We start from the raw sequence: 14,395 nt of genomic DNA, 5'->3' as shown, positions 1-14,395 counted from the left end.
TTATAAATAAGAAAACTGAACTCCAAAGGATGTTGCTGGACACAAGCATGCTTTAAAAATGTCAGCACAAGTGCTGAAATAAAGAAAGGCAAATTACAGAGGTTCTTAGTGGCCAAGTTTATTTGCAAAGGACAGGGAGGCCTGGAGTGCTGCAATTCATGGGGTCCCAATTCATGGAGTCAGACACAACTGAGCAACTGAACTGAACTGAACTGAAAAAGATTAATGATAATTCTTGTGACTAAAGTTAACTAAGGAAGTGGACTCTAAGAAAGGCTGGAAGTTCCTAATGATATTCAAACAAGAAAAGTTTACATGAGATCCCCAAAAGGTATTACAATATAGAAGAGTGTATCTAATAGAATATGTTTCATATTTTATTGATCCAAATATATAAGGAATTGCTAATATATAAAAAATTTACCTAAATATCTATCTATAAAGTTTAGGTATGTACTTTCTTTGATCCAATGAGTCCATAAGGAAGGTTATGCCAGCAAAAGTAGATTCAGTAGCAAGAGAAGGAAAGCCTGATCAGCACATATAATTAATCAGATTCAAAGGGTGTCTGCAGCTAATCAGCTTCACTGATCACACACAATAATCAAGCAAAAGGAGGGTTCAACAGAGTGTTCTAGAATTAACCAAATGTCCAAAAGAGTAAAGCTGACTATGCAGACACTATCCCTCATCTCCTAGGAGCTGACAATTCTTGATGGTCCAACTAATTAAAATAAAATACTAATAAGAAATATGTAAGATTTTAATAGTACTGACAAACCACACTAATATATCAATGTGACAAGGCAGTGGATAGGATAAAACTTAGAAGAATTCCTTACCTCTTTGAAAAATACTGTGTCTCAAAAAATTAAAACTTTTATATAAACAAAACAAAAAAGTTAAAAGCCTCACAATACAATGATTAGAATTTTACTAGAAAAAGAAATTTACTACTGGTTCAGTTCAGTTCAGTCCAATCACTCAGTCGTGTCCAACTCTTTGTGACCCCATGAATCATAGCACATCAGGCCTCCCTGTCCATCACCAACTCCCGGAGTTCACTCAGACTCACGTCCATCAAGTCAGTGATGCCATCCAGCCATCTCATCCTCTGTCGTCCCCTTCTCCTCCTGCCCCCAATCCCTCCCAGCATCAGAGTCTTTTCCAATGAGTCAACTCTTCCCATGAGGTAGCCAAAATACTGGAGTTTCAGCATCATTCCTTCCAAAGAAATCCCAGGGCTGATCTCCTTCAGAATGGACTGGTTGGATCTCCTTGCAGTCCAAGGGACTCTCAAGAGTCTTCTCCAACACCACAGTTCAAAAGCATCAACTCTTCAGTGCTCAGCTTTCTTCACAGTCCAACTCTCACATCCATACATGACCACAGGAAAAACCATAGCCTTGACTAGACAGACCTGTGTTGGCAATGTAATGTCTCTGCTTTTCAACATGCTGTCTAGGTTGATCATAACTTTTCTTCCACGGAGTAAGCGTCTTTTAATTTCATGGCTGCAATCACCATCTGCAGTGATTTTGGAGCCCCCCAAAATAAAGTCTGACACTGTTTCCAATGTTTCCCCATCTATTTCCCATGGAGTAATGGGACTGGATGCCATGATCTTCGTTTTCTGAATGTTGAGCTTTAAGCCAACTCTTTCACTCTCCTCTTTCACTTTCATCAAGAGGCTTTTGAGTTCCTCTTCACTTTCTGCCATAAGGGTGGTGTCATCTGCATATCTGAGGTGATTGATATTTCTCCTGGCAATCTTGATTCCAGCTTGTGCTTCCTCCAGCCCACCATTTCTCATGATGTACTCTGCATAGAAGTTAAATAAGCAGGGTGACAATATACAGCCTTGACGTACTCCTTTTCCTATTTGGAACCAGTCTGTTGTTCCATGTCCAGTTCTAACTTGCTTCCTGACCTGCATACCGATTTCTCAAGAGGCAGATCAGGTGGTCTGGTATTCCCATCTCTTTCAGAATTTTCCACAGTTTATTGTGATCCACACAGTCAAAGGCTTTGGCATAGTCAATAAAGCAGAAATAGATGTTTTTCTGGAACTCTCTTGCTTTTTTGATGATCCAGTAGATGTTGGCAATTTGATCTCTGGTTCCTCTGCCTTTTCTAAATCCAGCTTGAACCTCAGAAAGTTCGTGGTTCATGTATTGCTGAAGCCTGGCTTGGAGAATTTAGAGCATTACTTTACTAGTGTGTGAGATGAGTGCAGTTGTGCGGTACTACTCGTTAGCAGCCTAGAAATCACCTTAGACTGCTCAGTCAGGGCCACGTCTCAACTAAGAATTAAAACTTTTCATGAAGTGAAAGTATTAGTTGCTCAGTCATGTCTGACCTGTTATGACCCATGGACTGTATGTAGTCCACCAGGCTCCTCTGTCCATGGAATTCTCCAGGCAAGAATACTGGAATGGGTTGCCATTCCTGCCTCCAGAGGATATTCCCAACTCGGGGATTGAACCTGGGTCTCCTGCACTGTAGGCAGATTCCTTACCGTCTGAGCCACTCAAAACCTAGCTAGGCTAAAATGATAGCATTTTCTTAAAGATCTGGTGAGATTAGCAAAACCCTGTGCAGGGATCTTAATGGAAACCTAGGAAAATAAGAGAAGAAATAATAGAAAAATATAATATATGTTACATATATAACTTTATTCCTGGTTTTAGAGTTAATGTGTTTATTAATTTTGTAATCAATATAGTAGTATGCTGTCTATTTTCAAAAGGTGTTTAAAACATTAAAGTAAACTAAAACATAAAGTGTTTGTTTGGTGAGTTATATTTAAAAGTTTGGCAAATTTCGCTAAATTCTTGAACTTTGTTTTTATTGATTTCTGTAAGTAGTTTTTAGAAAAATTTAAAAACTTACTATTTACTCTAATAATAAATTAGATACTAATAAAGCCAAATGTTTGTGTTACTGTCTCACATAAAAGCCTATCATATAATAAAAACTATTGATAATATTCTAGTCAGGAGAAAGTAGAAATTTTAAAAGCAAAGAAATAAATGAGCAAGAAAATTTCAGATAAGTTAAAAGAAGCAAAGTAGAGTGATGCAGCAAAATGTTGGAAACGTGTTAATCTGGACTAGGGTCATGGAAGGTCTCAGTGCAGCTGTGATGTTTGGGGTGAGACTTAAATGATAAGCAAATACCAGTCCTATAAAAATCTGAGGGCAGAGAGTTCTGGCAGAAAACAATAAGAACCAGTGTCCTAAAGCAAATGTCCTTTGCTGTATCCAAGACTTAGAAAGAAGGCCAGTATGGCTGGAAAATGGTAGGTGAATGTCAGAATGGTAGGAGAAAAGACCAGATCATGTAGGGTCTTGTGAGCCACAGTAAGGGGGGCGGATTTTATCCCCAGCATAGTGAAAAGTCACTGGAGGGCTGGGTACAAATGAGTAAAGAATGAGTTAACTAATTTATTTGGGGAATCGATTATTGGGAAGTGAGAGGGGTTGATGGGAGACCTGTTTGTTCTTTACCTGGATCCTTGTTCTGGTATTTCCTTGTCCCATGAAGCCTTCCCTGCTCACCTGAATGGAGATAATTTATCTCTTCTTTGCACTTTTTAACACTGTATCACTACTGTCTTAGGACACTCATTATATACAGATTTGTACTTTAGGGAGCTGTTATGTTTCATCTCCCCTTGAAAATCTTAGGATGTATGAGTTCCTACAAGGTAGTGACTATACCTTGTGTATCTTTGCATTTGTAATAGAGTTTAACTTAGTGGTTAATACAAAATTAATATTACATGAGGATGAAAAAGTAAAATTTTATTTTGCTTATGGTAATTTGTTGTTGCTGTTCAGTCGCTAAGTCGTGTCTGACTCTTTGCGACCCTATGGACTGCAGCATGCCAGGCTCCTCTGTCCTCCACTGTCCCCTAGAGTTTGCTTAAATTCATGCCCATTGAGTCAGTGATGCTATCTAACCATCTCATCCTCTGCCACAACCTTCTCCTTTTGCCTTCAGTCTTTCTCAGCATCAGGATCTTTTCCAATGAGCTGGCTCCTCGCCTCAGGTGGCCTATTGTGTATGGCAGTACATAGAATCAATTCAGCTCCAGTCTATATAACTGTTGAAAGAATCAAAAAATAAATGATTGTTGGTATCCACATTAAAAAAGCATGAAGAAGGTGGGCACAAAAGTTGTCTCAAATGTTTATTCAAGGCCAATTCAATGGCTGTTCTGGATAAAACAGAGAAAATATATATAGATAAAACAGAGAAAACTTTTTGAAAACTTAAAGTTTTCTAACAGTTTAAAAATATTTGGGTGGGGAAAATTGGGTTGAAAACATTACTAGCAGTTTGACAAGTTTCCTTTGGAAAACAAAAATAAAGAAGCAAATAACTTCTGTATTTTATTGATTGTACTATTGGTAGAAAAAGAAATTAAGAAAGCATTTCATAGACAGCATTAAAGAGATGGAATATCATACATCAGAAGAGAATGGGCTGTGCTAGTGAACGCCAGGACTAAGGAGAGGTATTGGGGTCAGCACAGAATGGTGAGCACCGGTGAGAAGGAAGATTTCAAAGATGTGAGATGCAAGGGTTGCTCATCCATGAACAGTGCTCTGAATAGAAGCAGTGGAAATGCTTCTGGTCTCCAAAACCACTAAAGTACAAACTATTACCTGAGGAGACCTCTGTGAAGTTGGAAAAACAGTTTTAGGGGGGAAAAAAAGGAATATTAATTATCATCTGCCCAAGCTTTGTATTTTGTCAATAAGAAAACTGAATTGTAGAAATATGAAACAGCACACAGCTGTTGTTTCACACAGTCACACAGCTAAATAGCAGAAAGAGTTCCAGCTCATTGCTTTTGCCAGTATATTCTGCAAACTGGGCGATTACAACCCATTTCCCCCTAATTTTTGTCATAGTGCTTTAAGTGTGGGGGAGGGGTGTTCATTCTTGCCATTGTCCGCCATCTTAGGCAACTGAGGGGCACGTTGGCCCCCAGCTAGGGCTTGAGTATAGGATTCAATGCAGACAAATTCCACTCACTCTCTGGGACTTTGAATTCTGAACACAGAATCTAGGACAAAACCTTCATCTCAGATGAAGCTGAGTCATCTCAGATGAAGCTGAGTCATCTCAGCAGTGGCAAGCTGACAAGCCTATCAGTTAAATTCAGCTCTTGGATCCCTGGAGCCACCTCATTTTTTGCTCCTTGTGAGTCTGTTTCTTTTGCTTTTCCTTCTATTTTCGAATTATCTCATATTATGCACATTTATTTATTTTTTAATATATTTTTAAAGTTTTTCACTTAGTATAGCAGAGTCAACTTCTTTTGTTCACTATCCAAAAGTTCTAATTACTGCACTGCTCCTATGAATATAAACATTTCAGGACATAAGATGAGAAATTAAAGAAACAGTGAAAAAGAAAAGGCAATACCTGAAGTTTTTATAAGACTGAAACATAATTTCAGATTAGGGTGTACATGTATTCATTCATGTAGGTTTAATACAGTTTTATTCAATAGCTAATCTGTGTCCAGCAGTGGTGAGATAACAACCTGTGGACATGCGAATGAATGAATGGAAATAAAAAGACCCCATAACACATGTCAGGGACTCAATAGGTGAGTTGGACAGCCCAATGCAAAGAAAGTGGGACCCAAGAATGAGGATGAATAAATTGAAGTTGAAAGCAGTCAGGAACAGAATCTACAAGACAACTGAGCTAACTGGATGCCCAGGACCACCTCATTCTTATTCCTGAGCCTGGTTCTTTCCCTCTTCCTTTGAGTCTGGAAATTCTGAAATTGATTTCTATACCTTTGTTCACAGGTAATTGAGCCCATAGGTAGCACTAAGAACAGAAGGCCCAGAGATTCCTTTAGTGTCTTTCCATCTTCTACCTGGGCCTTGAAACTCTATTAAAATGTCACTGAAAAAAATTCTCCAAGAGGTATAACTGGAATTCTTGCCTGATGTTGCATTTAGTACCCATGAGCCAGAGACAGTTTAATCTTTCTGCCTCAATTTCCTCTTCTATGCAAAGAAGAAACAACACTTGCTCTGTTTACCTCCTGAGTTGTGAGAAACACGTGAGTAAATGGATGCAATAGCTTAGTAAATTGAGAAAAAAGAACAAGAGAAAAATGTTACTTTCCCTTCGGCATCGTTTCCAACCTGTGTTATGAACAGTCATTTCTCAGCCATGTCAGAGAGAGAAGCTTTAAAAAACAGTTAGTTAAAGAAAAGGAGATTGAGACTCTGTTGCCACCTTCAAAGGCCAAGCTTCAGGTTATGCAACTCCCTAGAAATAAGGACAGAACAGAGGCTCTGGGAAGAGTTCTGACAAAAATTAAAGTACATGAGACTTCACTTTCACTTTTCACTTTCATGCATTGGAGAAGGAAATGGCAACCCACTCCAGTGTTCTTGCCTGGAGTATCCCAGGGACAGGGGAGCTGTCTATGGGGTCACACAGAGTCGGACATGACTGCAGTGACTTAGCAAAGTACATGAAAGGTATACCACGACTGAGAAATTGCCAGAGTATTCGTTCAGAAAATAGGTGTATTTCCATGAGAAATCATCAATTAGAGTATGAGAATATATTTTATTTCTGAATCCCATGTATCTAGCATAGATTTATCAGATATGCACTGAGTAAATGATTGAATGAAAATTCTTCTTGCCTTGGCCCCGATGCATATACTTGCCCAGTGTGACATGCCTATTTCCTAAACTAGTGACAGTGACATGCCAGTCAGAATGATAAACTTGTTATAAAAGTTTGCCTACTGTTCCTCTGGAGTTTTGTAATTTTACATCACTGATATTAAATTTTAGAAATATAGAAAAAGAGGCCAAGGATGGGCTTAGCTCATAATAGTAAAGTAAGGTGCCAACTCTTTATTAGGAAGTTAAATTCCATGAAAGCAAGAAAGAGGGGAAGAGAGGAATAAAGTAGAAAAGGAGGAGTAGAAAATTAAAGTGGTACATCTTTGAGCTCGCCAAATGTTTTTAATTGGGCAACCAATTCTTGGGTTTGGAGAGGCCATGTAAATTTTATGTCCCAGAATGTTCCATAGTCAAGGAAGAATAGCTATTAGAAGAACTATTAGAATCATTAGAACTATTCTGTTACCTTCTTTCTGTCTCAGGTCTCTTATTGTTCAAGTCCAACCCACATCATAGCACCTCATGATTGTGTAACCCATCTCTTTGGGAAGATTCTGGAAGCCCTACAGGTCCGGTGAAGCTACTTGGTCAGGTTCTTCTTTCCAGCACTGGCACCATGGTTGGGCCTCTTCATAATGCAGTTGTGGCAGCAACTACAAAAAATTGGCTCCATGACTGTAGGAATGGATTGAGCCACTGGTAGAACTGCTGTGGGCAAGGCGCCAAGTGGGGGGCTGACATACTCAGGGAGAGCAGAACAGTTGCTTGGATCTGAGGGAGTACTTATACTGAGTCTGGATAAACTCCCAAATACCTTTTTAAGGAATTTACTTTAGCCCAGCAAAATAAGGGAGTAAATGAGAGAGTCAGAAAATAGAGAAGCAAAACTGAGGATAAAAGAAAAGCAGAATGACAGCTATGGAGCAAAGCTGGAGCGCAAACAATGCATTTTGGAGCAGAAAAATGGAGGTCTTTCTATGAAAGATGTTTGTTAAAAAAAAAATGGTATGTTTAATACATGACAAAATCAAATTGTTCAAGAAAAAAAAAAGAAAGGCAATTATAAATTCCAGAAAGCAAAACCAAATCAAACAGTAAATCCCAATAATTATAGAGCCATTTATACATTCTAATAACCTTGAACACCTAAAAGTGAAAAGTGTTAAGTATTAAAAGTTAAGCTAAGATAGAGATTTGAAGAAATGATAGAAAAGCTAGAAGCACTCATACTTCCACCTTAGAAAATAGGCATTTGAGATGTTGGTGATAAAAAAAGAAGTGAGATGAATGAACATTGAGAATAATTATTTCAAGTGACTTTAACACATAGCATTTTGTACATTCCTAGCAGTATTTAGTTTAAGAACAAAAGAATATAAAAAATTTTGAACTGCATTGTGCAATGATATTTTAAACTACTAATTATATGTTGGAAAATAGAAAAAATAAACAATTGTGCTAATATTTTTAGGAACATTTGTAAAATAAGAAAGAGAAATGCAAAATCAGTGAAATTAACTGAAAGTCATGTAATGACTTTATGTTTTCATTGGAATATCAGTACAGTTTATTTATTTTTATCTTGCTAATATAACAAAATTTAATAGCCTATTTCATACCTTTGTATATTGAAAAAGGCCTTCAAATAGTGACAACCTAGTATAAATAAGCAACTCCAGTGCCGAGATTTTGGTCTCTATTATTTCTCATGAAAAAGATCTAGAGATCTTTTTTAAACTAGTTCCAGGTCTCTGACAGGAAATATAAAAGATGATTCTGGTATATGTTGTTGAACTAAAAACAGGGAAGCTATTTCAAGATTATAGGAGTCAGGTCAAAAGGTCTCAGGAGCCAACTTGAAGAAATTCTCACTGGCATAAAAATGAAAAATTTAGCACTGAAAAGAATGACCACACTGTATAAAACAAATTACATATGTAAAGAAAAATCTGTGAATTCTTCATGATACTAAAAACAAAAAAGGCAGCCTCATTGATTTGCTAGAGCAACATCTTATTATACTGAAAACCGGTAAAGAAAGGAAATAAATCAAGCACTTCTCCTGCCTTTCCTATACAAACCACATTTCAAGGTTCAGTTCAGTTCAGTCGCTCAGTCGTGTCCGACTCTTCGTGACCCCATGAATTGCAGCACACCAGGCCTCCCTGTCCATCACCAACTCCCGGAGTTCACTCAGACTCATGTCCATCGAGTCAGTGATGCCATCCAGCCATCTCATCCTCTGTCGTCCCCTTCTCCTCCTGCCCCCAATCCCTCCCAGCATCAGAGTCTTTTCCAATGAGTCAACTCTTCGCATGAGGTGGCCAAAATACTGGAGTTTCAGCTTCAGCATCATTCCTTCCAAAGGAATCCCAGGACTGATCTCCTTCAGAATGGACTGGTTGGATCTCCTTGCACAAACAGTTAATGTGGAAAAATTATTTACAGTAGAACAGATAATTCAGAAGAAATAGTAAAATTAAGTATGTCCACATTTTATAATCCTTAGTGAAATAACAGATTTGGTCAAAGATCAGTGGCTGCTAAAACCATTAGGTAAATGTTGACAAGGAACTTGATGGATGAGACATTTCCCAAACTCACTAATCTTCTCATCACTCAGAAAGGAGCAACCAGGTCTGATGTCTCTTATGCTAACATTATACTGTAGAAAGTACACAGCACCATCCATGAAATATTATTGGAAAAATTATTTTAATATGAATTTAAGCCTCTAGTTCTAACTACCAATTTTGTCAGTTCAGTTCAGTCGCTCAGTCGTGTCCGACTCTTTGCGACCCCATGAATTACAGCACACCAGGCCTCCCTTTCCATCACCAACTCCCAGAGTTCACCCAAACTCATGTCCAATGAGTCAGTGATGCCATCCAGCCATCTCATCCTCTGTCGTCCCCTTCTCCTCCTGCCCCCAATCCCTCCCAGCATCAGAGTCTTTTCCATTGAGTTGCATGAGGTGGCCAAAGTACTGGAGTTTCAGCTTTAGCATCATTCCTTCCAAAGAACAACCAGGACTGATCTCCTTTAGAATGGACTGGTTGGATCTCCTTGCAGTCCAAGGGACTCTCAAGAGTCTTCTCCAATACCACAGTTCAAAAGCATCAATTCTTCGGCGCTCAGCTTTCTTCACAGTCCAACTCTCACATCCATACATGACTACTGGAAAAACCATAGCCTTGACTAGACGGACTTTTGTTAGCAAAGTAATGTCTCTGCTTTTCAATATGCTATCTAGATTGGTCCTAACTTTCCTTCCAAGGAGTAAGTGTCTTTTAATTTCATAGCTGCAATCACCATCTGCAGTGATTTGGGAGCCCCAAAAAAGTCTGACACTGTTTCCCCATCTATTTCCCATGAAGTGATGGGACCAGATGCCATGATCTTCATTTTCTGAATGTTGAGCTTTAAGCCAACTTTTTCACTCTCCTCTTTCACTCTCATCAAGAGGCTTTTTTTTTTTTGTAGAAAGCATTTAAAATTATGACATATTAACAACACTATAACATGACACATACAATTCAGCTATTACACATTTCTGTTTTCCCTTTCTTCATATGAGAAAAAACTACGGGTTTGAACTACCATGGAAACTATAATTAGTATTCCAAAGGATTACAGATGCATTGTTCTTGAAGTGTGAAGTTCTCAAGAAGGGTTTCTCACTTTCATTCATTTCTTTTTCAACCAAGATTTATTGGCCATCTTCTGTAGGTCCAGTGCTGTGTTAAGTGCTATTGATTCAGAAATGCACATTAGAATCTCTGACCTAGATTTGATCACAATTCCCTCAAAATTTAGGACTCCATTCCTAGATGTAAGTTACCTGGGCAGAGATATTTGGAAGGGAGTAAGGGAGCAAGCTCTGACCTAGTTATCTAAATATCATAGCTGGTAAAGCAGATATTATACATGACCCAGGGGCATATTAATGAGAATGTTAAGGGTTCTAATTTTAGAAATTAAAATATACATTTTTGTGTTGTATCATAACGTGGCCTAGTCTCAATTTTTTCTTGGTTTCTTTGAAAGTCAAGTTTATATAGAATTATTGGAATAAAAGATAAATCAGAAAGTCTTTAGCATTTAAACATGAATTCTTTTGAATTGTGTGGCAAATATTTTACTCACAGATTTTTTGTTTTAAAGAAACTAGCTCACATAAACGGTTTGGGGATGAAAGTCAACCAGAAGAGCATTAAATATTTTGTGTCATTAATCAAAAATGGATTTCTAGGAGAGTCAGCTGATTCTTAAATTCTTTTTTTTTTAATTCTTCAAAAGAAGAATAACAGAATCTCTGGAATTTTATTTTCATATGACAGAATTCAACAAAGAGTTTCCTGTGGTTGCTTTCTCTGTATCAAACAGAGAAATTATATGCAGGTTTGTCATGTAATTGGAATAATATGTCACCTTTGTAGAGGGACTTGAATTGCATCATTCTGTCCAGTAAGCATTTTTCTATCATCTTGGCTGGGAAGAAAGCTCAGGAGAGTCTCTAGCCTTTGAAATAATTTTGATAAAGAACCTTTCATATTTTATAGAATACATTTTTCGGCAAATTAACTACAGTTATGAGAGCTTGGAAAAATAAGTCCTCTGAACTTCCTGGGGTTAGTGAAAGTTTAACTTACTTTCAAAAGGAATCTTTCTGTTTTATTGGCCCTCCATGGGCAGCTTGAAAGACTATTTCTTCACTTAAACTTGTGTCAAAGCCTCACTTTCAGAGGAAGAAATCAATCTAGTCATTTGAATCTGGCAAAACTCTTTAATTTGCATTGAGGACAGTGGCAAGAAGCTAGAATGGAAAGAAAACAATCAGGAACCAAGAGACAGACTTCCTGGAGATACCCTGAGTACCCATATGGGAAACTCTTTCAAGGGAAAAGTCTAAACAGGGTATGTGACTGTGGCAATATAGGGAGTAATCTTGAGATTATCTCCCAGCGTCCCTGTTCTGGGAATTTTTGCTTATTTCAGTTCATCCCCTTGGAACTAGCAAGGGGATGAGTGCCTTGATTATAAATTGTGAATCTTAAAACTTCTTGTTATCCACATTTCTTGCTACATGCATAAACACTCAGAGATAACTGGCCAGTAGGGAAAAAGGAGGCATAGTGAAGCAGCAATATGAAAGGATGAGAGAAAAAGACATCAGAAATAAAGACAGAGACAGTCCTGAATGTTGGTATGCTGGACAATGTCTAACAATCAGTTCCCTACCTAAAAAACAAGGGCTAATTGAGGTATTGGCCAGTTTCTCTGGTACACATTTCTCTCTCTCTCTCTCTCTCTGTGTGTGTGTGTGTGTCTGTGTGTGTGTGTGTGTGTCTGTGTTAGCCACTCACTCACATCTGACTCTTTGGGACCTTTTAAAGGGTAACCTGCCAGGCTCCTCTGTCTGTGGGATTCTCCAGGCAAGAATACTGGAGTGGGTAGCCAGTCACTTCTCCAGGGGATCTTCCTGACCCAGGGATTGAACCTGAGTCTCCCACATTGCAGACCATCTGAGCCACCAGAGAAGCCTATGGCTGATTTCAAACTAACTAATGGGATGATACCAAGTGTGAATTGGAAAGAGATTCCTAGTAGCACACTGTTATACAGTTTTTCCAACATACAGACAATAAATCTGAATAATTTCAGGAGCCTATATAATACTAAAATACCAAATAGAGAATATTAAAGTAAATAATAGTATAAAAAAACTTAAGAATTGGTGAGACCCGATAAATTAGTACCTAAATAATATAATTTACTTAACTGTAAATTTAATTTTTAATGATGACTGTGTTTTACAACCAGCTGATAAAATTCTTGAATTTAATAATTGACTCTGGTGAGCTGGTTCTGGTAAACCAACGGTCTTGATGATGTTACATACCTGGTGTCAGCTGTATTGTAAGCCGAGCAAGCTCATTTTTGTCCCTGCATTACTTGAGATAGCTCAGTGCCTTTATAATAAATCTCTTTCTCTGTTACACATAGCTAACTCAATTGGATTTTGGCCAGTTGTACCACAGGCAGCTATTTTACTAGGAATCGCATCTCACTAAAATTTTAAAGATAATAGGAAAAGAAAACTATATAAAAGAAACCTTTAGTAGCACTTTGTTTTTGCTAATGCCTTGTGTAAAGTATTGTGGTTACATTTTGATGTAAACTAACTTCAGCTTCTTTTCCTCTTGGTTTCTGGTACAGATTAGCCCCCTGCCAGGCAGACAGCCACTAGATCTTTGCTTATGAATTCCCTCAGGGCCACTGAGAATATAACTATATAACTGCGAAGAAGACAAGGCTCATCTTCAAGTTTAGAATTGGGCTTCCCAAGAAAAAAAAAAGTTAAAGCAAGCCTTTCTGTTATAGAAGCTCAGCTGTTCTGAGTGATACAATGTCTTGATGATTTCCAAAGCCTGAGATCCTTGGGGTTCGCAGAGAACAGTGTTTATGCATAAATCAGAGAGTGAGGGGGGGAATCTATGACGATATTCTATTTCAAAAAGATCGGCAGACTTCCCTTGCAGTTAAGACTTAAGACTCTGAGCTTCCATTGCAGGGGGAGCTAAGATCCTGGTCTGGGAACTAAGATCCCGTAGGCTGTGTGCTCAAATAATAAACAAATGTAAAAAAAAAAAAAAAAAGATCAGGAAGTTAGGACAATGAATAATAAAGGAGAATTATTAGGACACAGCTCAACCTTAGATTGTGGATCCCTCATGGGTCCATATTTCTGGAATGGGAGTGGGTGGGTAGCAGCATAAGGAAAACAGTGATACATCCTTTGCTATTGTGATTATGTAACTGTTACTCATACAATATGATTGTATCATGATTAGTCAACAGAAAAAGAATAGAACTCTATATCACCAAAACTACCATTTAATAAAAAAAGAAACTATAATCACTTTATAAAATCCAGATGAATATCAGAATTATCTTGGAATTTTTTGAAAAATACAAATGCCCAAGTATTTCTGTCTTTTCTCCAGATCTCCAGATATGTTTCTAATGAGCAGCCATATTTAAAAACAACTGGATTATATGATGATCTTTTACTTTTATCTAGTTTGTTTCAATTTTTCTATTTCATATTCAGTGCTCCCATTACATTTAGTTTATGTTTTCCAATTTCTCCATCTCTTCTTCTTTTTATGTTCTTTCTGAAGCCTTTACCAAATGTAGTAGAAAAGCTTTTGTATACATATATACAAATTATATGTATAATATATACATTTTGGAAAACTTATGAATTTTTGCCTAACTAAAAAATGTAAGACATTTTGATTCCACTCGTTTGACTTAGTATGAATAGAATGCTTGATTTCTAATTTTAAAAATAGATATGTAATAAGCAACAAAGGTTTACTGTATAGAACAGTGACCTATAGGCAATATCTTATGATAACTTATAGTGGAAAATAATCTGAAGAAGAATATATGTGTATTTGTATAACTGAATCACCTTGCTGTGCACCTGAAACATTGTAAGTCATTGACACTTCAATTATATATATGTGTGTGTGTGTGTGTGTGTGTGTGTGTGTATTAAGAAAACAGTGATAGAAATCTAGAACATATTTGAGAGGCTCCCAGAATATAAAAGACTACAGGCTTCTGCAAGGTACTACCACATGTTTCTAACATGGACGCTGAGCAGTAAGCTTCCCTGGTGGCTCAGCTGGTAAATAATCCGCCTGCAA

This window comes from Oryx dammah, unplaced genomic scaffold, assembly GCF_014754425.2.
Source record: "Oryx dammah isolate SB20612 unplaced genomic scaffold, SCBI_Odam_1.1 HiC_scaffold_29, whole genome shotgun sequence".
NCBI classification, from domain to species: Eukaryota; Metazoa; Chordata; class Mammalia; order Artiodactyla; family Bovidae; genus Oryx; species Oryx dammah.
The sequence above is the reverse complement of the archived record's forward strand: the minus strand, read 5'-3'. Positions refer to the sequence as shown.